A 5,862-nucleotide genomic window follows, 5' to 3' on the forward strand; every position below is an offset into this window, starting at 1 on the left:
ATTCTCATTATTGAGTGTATACCCTGGAAATGTAAGAGAGCCGAGTTCTGCTCATTAAGCCCTGTTTCCGTGAGACCAATATCCTGAAAAATAAAAAGTTCACACACCTTTCTAATAAAACGGAAAGATAAATTCAACCCTAGATAATTAAGGAGGAAAACTTTGAGGTCTTTAGAATCCCAACCACTATACCCAGGCTTAATATCAGTTTTAAATAGGTACTTCAATTATAACAAACATATTAACCAGCAATTCTAGTAACATAATTCCGGTGGAGCTGCTCTGTAAACATATTACCAAAATCCACAGTAGATGCTTTTAAATTTTTAAGACGGCTGTTGCCTGAGGTATCACGATCACAACTAACCATAATCAGTCAGTTTCAGCAAATCGGTATATGCCCTCATCTCCACAAAAAACAAAATAAAAAAAACACAAGAAAAAACAAAAGAATACCTGTATCAAGGAAGCAGAATTTTCATAATTTCCAACTGCGAGCGATGTCGGGGGGTGGTGAGGAACATTAGAACCCTACTTTATAATTCCAAGTTCTGAATAGAGCTTTAGCCCTGATGGTCTACTCAAATAACTACTTCAGCTCTGGTCGGTTCTTGTAGGTTAGGTGAACACTAATTTCGCTTGTATTCAAGTGTAGGGCTAAGTGGCACAACCTGTCTACTTTTTAGGCACCAAAAACTGCATCTTTGATAATCCTGGTCAGGAGTCACTCCTAGAGGATGCAAAATATTGATGGTAGTATATATATTGTATATTGACTTTGATTTAAAAAGTTCAAGTGCCTTTTTATGTACATTCATTGGTAGATAAATCGTTGATGACAGCAATGTATTTCCGCTGGCTTCGTAGATGTCCAAAACAAAAACATCGAATTAAAAATTATCATTTTGCAGGATACATATTTGAAGATCAAAAGACCGTACCAGAAATCGGTTTCATATCGGGATAGAAGACGGAGGAGTCAGGTGTCATTCAATAGAATTCAGCGACGATGTCATACGTCATTTTTTCTTCTTTTTTTTCAACAAATAATATAGAAAATAGGATTACAAAATCTAAGATTGAAACTTAAAAATTAAAATTTGAAGAATTAATTACTCCTCTATGTTTTAACTTTTCTTTTCCCAGGAATTCCTTCAAACCAAAATAGACAAACCTAAAGTTAAATAATCTTCCAACCGTAAAATTATCACAAATCACGATTGATAAATGATGGAAAATTTAGACAAAAGGAAATTACAAAAAATGACCGAGTCAAACTCAAAACAAGCAGGCATTAACATGAGTAGGGTTGATACACTCCATTCCTTCTGAATGCCAGAATATAATTTGCACTATGCTGAAAAAAAAATAGGATTGACAGTTTAAATACATATACTTATACTTATACCTTAAAGTCTTAATCTAGATTTATTAAAGTCAAAAAACTGAAAACATTTAAAATACTATTCTTTCAGGAAAGTTTAAATTATGTCCTAGTCTTCAGAAGGCTTGATGGCTGTGTTATGCTCGTGTTGATTTCTAGACGTTTTTAGTTTGACTCGTTATTTATTATAATTCCTATTCGTTTCTAATTTCATTCATTTATTGATGGAGATAGTTGGTGATTTGATTCAATTGATGGAGATTTAAGGCAGGGAAGAATATTTTACTTTATTTCAACCCATGTTCGGTGTATTAGAACTCTTTATTTATCTTTGAAAAACGTGTTTTCTCAAAAAAGTTTTTAAACTAATTCTTCTAAACCTGTCATCTCTAACGTTGGGCGCAGGTCCCACCGGTCGGACATAGCAATTTATGGTGGGCAACAGGAAGGACTTCATTAACCTGGATATTATTCAGAGCCTTAATTTAGAAAATAACATTTTATCCGAATGAAGTCACATTCATATGCATTTAAAAAGCAAAAAAGATACGTGATAGTACTGCAATGACATCATACATTGTCAATAAGATGTTATATTCTGACAGTATTTTTTATTAGTATAAAGTATGCCCGGAGGTCAACTCGAAAAAATATATCTGATATAGCCTATTAAGAATCCTTCAGGCAATACACGAAAAATTTTCAATAACGAATTGTAAACATCAAAAGGGGGACAATAGAATTTTTGAAACACCTAGGTGGGGTATGGCCCAAAATTAGCAGGGAACCACTGCTCTAAACTGTGGCCAGGGTTTGTCCTCCCAAAAATATTTCCCCTTAGAAAACACCCCCACTCATAAAAACTCCCCGGAAAATACCTCACGCTGCAAATACCCCCTCCCATGGAAAGTGCCCCCCCAACTTCGAAAATACAACCTGCTGAAAGTCCTTAATCGGAAAATACCTCCATGAAAACTTATCCCCGTCCCCCCATGACTGGCTGGTCTCCAATCACTTTTGAGCAATAAAAAAGGACTTTCGGTATCATTTTCAAACAGTTCGTGGTAACGAACTGTAGTAAGGAGCGACCCGGCTCAATAGTAACGAAACTCTGAAAAAGGGAATTTTTATGCTAAAAGATACATCAAAAGAATTGGATTTTCGTGCTGATTTTAAATATATAAACTTCATCAAATTTAGTCTTTGTCATCAAAAGTTACGAGCCTGAGAAAATTTGCCTTATTTTGGAAAATAGGGGGAAACACCCCCTAAAATTCATAAAATCTTAACGATTCACGTATTCAGCTTATCAGAGAACCTTATAGCAAAAATTTCAAGCTCCTATGTACAAAAATGTGGAATTTCGTATTTTTTGCCAGAAGACAGATCACGGGTGCGTGTTTATTTGTTTTCTTCTTTTATTTTCAGGGGTCATTGTATCGACCAAGTAGTCCTAGAATGTCACTAGAAGGCTCATTCCAACAGAAATGAAATTTCTAGTGCCCTTTTTAAGTGACCAAAAAATTGGAGGGCACCTAGGCCCCCTCCCACGCTCATTTTTTCCCAAAGTCAACGGATCAAAATTTTGAGATAGCCATTTGTTCTGCATAGTCGAAAATCATCAGAACTATGTCTTTGGGGATGACTTACTCCCCCACAGTCCCTGGGGGAGGGGCTGCAAGTTTCAAATTTTGACCAGTGTTTACATACAGTAATGGTTATTGGGAAGTGTACAGACATTTTCAGTGGGATTTTTTTGGTTTGTGGGTGGGGTTAAGGGGAGGTGGCAATGATCTTTCCTTGGAATAATGTGCCATGGGGGAAGAGAAATTCAATGAAAAGGGCGCGGGAATTTCTAGCCTTACTATACAAAAAAAAACAATGAAAAAATAAATATGAAAAAGTTTTTTTCAATTGAAAGTAAGGAGTAGCATTAAAACTTAAAACGAGCAGAGATTATTACGCATATAAGGGGCTCTAAGAATACTTAGCATGAAGAGCGAGGTATTTAGGAGAAGATAAATACCTCGTTCTTTGTGCTAAAGTATTTTTAATAATTTAAACTATTTATTCTACGGCCTTTCTGATTCAGGGGTTATTCTTAAAGAATTGGGACAAAACTTAAGATTTAGTGTAAAGAGCGAGGTATTAACGAGGGGACAAACCCCCTCATTTACATAATAAAAATATAAGAATATAAAAGTTTGTTACGTAAGTTAATTCTTAAGTTACGTATACTTTTTATTAATAAAAACGTTCATTAAAAATTAAAAGTTCTAGTTGCCCTATTAAGTAACCACAAAATTGGAGGGCAACAGGGTTCCTTCCAAACCCCTTATTTCTCAAAATCGTCTGATTAAAACTAAGAGAAAGCCATTTAGCCACAAAATAATTAATATGCAAATTTTCATTTTAATAATTTATGTGCGGAGAGCCAAAATCGAACATGCATTAATTCAAAAACGTTCAGAAATTAAATTAAAAAAACTAGTTTTTTTAGCTAAAAGTAAGGAGCAACATTAAAACTTCAAACGAACAGAAAGTACTCCGTATATGAAATGGGTTGTCCCCTCCGCCATTCCCAGCTCTAAACGCTAAAGTTTGACTCTTTGCCACAGTTCTACTTTTTAAAACAATTAAAAACTTTAGTGTAAAAAGTGAGGGATTGCAGAGGGGACAACCCATTTCATATGCGGAGTAATTTCTGTTCGTTTTAAGTTTTAATGTCGCTCCTTACTTTCAGCTAAAAAACTAGTTTTTTTAATTTAATTTGATCTAATGAGCACGCTAGGGAGCTAATGGGAATATGAGATGGAGGTTTAAATGAGAATGGAACACCGTAGGCCACAATTGTTCCATGGAATCATAAGTAAGTGCATATCAATTCCGGATTTTTGATGCAAAACAGAAATCCTTGTTAGGGGCGTGGTAATTATACATCAATTTCTACATTTAATTCCCTTTCATCTCTCCCTTAGAACTAATTCTGAATTTAAGTGATAGCTCAATGACAGCAGGAGCGTCTTGGTATTAAAATTCACATTTAGGCGAAAAGCCCTCCCTTCCAAATTAGAAAACAGTCAGAGAATATAGTAGAAGTTTTTGTGTCTTTTTATGCTTTGTAATTTGTCCGATTTTCATTGCCTGAAAACCTGAAATCTCATAATAATTTTTACATCCATAGAAAACCATTAAAAAATTCCATGTTATAACATACGAAATCTAAAATCTCTTACTAATTGTTAAGCAATACGCTGTCTATACAATCCATATACAGCATAAACAATATACCTGCTGTCTCTGCAAAGATTAACCATCAAAGCAATTAGCACAACAGAAAGCTCGAAAAGCTATAAATTCATTCAATAATACTTTTTTAAGCTGATTTTTAATGATTTGCAAGCATTTATACTAGAATATTTTATGGGAATGTCAATTATTGAACTTAAAAAAAATTCTACTCAATTCAAGAAAAAAAACAAATTTACGCTTTTTTATATTGTAAGTTTTAATAAATCTGAATATTTATGTCTGAAATAAAACTGGAGACATTGAATGCTTTTTTACAAGATTTTTGGGATATTAAGTGTTAGGTTTCTGGGTTTTTTATTGCATCTCTTATCTATGCTTTACAAATTATGATATGGTCCAATAAATTCTGATTAGTTTAGTCACGCAAATTAAAAAAAAAATCTAATGGACGAGATAGGATGATCGTTTAAGGTATTGAACGACCTTCACCAACCTACTTCACTATGTAAGGGAAGAAACTTTTGATTATGTTTTGTTTTCTTCTATTTATAAGCCCTGAATGGCTTTCAATTCGAGGAACCTTTAAATCTTTAGTATTCTGGACCAATCAACCATAAAAAAGGAAGATAAGCCATAAAGAACTATATAAGAACAGGTAAGCCATAGAAGACAAAAGCTTCATAAATAGTAAATTTTATATACAATTTTGCAACAGCTGTATTTAAATATAATTTCACAGTATTTGATTTTTTGAAGGTCTGCAGCACTACAGGAGAACAGCACTACAGGAAAAATGTAAGGATAACAAATTTTAAAAAAGCCTCTATCAATTGTCAATGGTCTTGGATCCACTTGTAGGAGACTATATAACAATGGCTCGCATAAAAAATGTTAGTAGTTGACTCAAAAGTGAATCGTATAAGTATTATCAGCAACCAAAAAAAAAATATTGCATTGAAATAAGAAACGGCTCGGTACAAAAAGTAGCCTTCAGTAATAAATTAATAGAGATTCATATTTGACAAAAATTAGAAAGGGCTCTATAGTCAAACTGTTAGTGTCAAGTGCCTGCTGTTTCATTTAAAATTCCCAAAATAAGTAAATGTTTATCATTTACAATCTTGCTTTAAAAGTATTAACAAAATCGCGCAAAATAAAATAAACAGTGTTATCTCTTATCCAAAAATATGCTTATCACTTACAATCTTGCACTGAAATTACTTCAG

This window comes from Artemia franciscana, chromosome 20 (genome assembly GCF_032884065.1).
Source record: "Artemia franciscana chromosome 20, ASM3288406v1, whole genome shotgun sequence".
NCBI lineage: Eukaryota > Metazoa > Arthropoda > Branchiopoda > Anostraca > Artemiidae > Artemia > Artemia franciscana.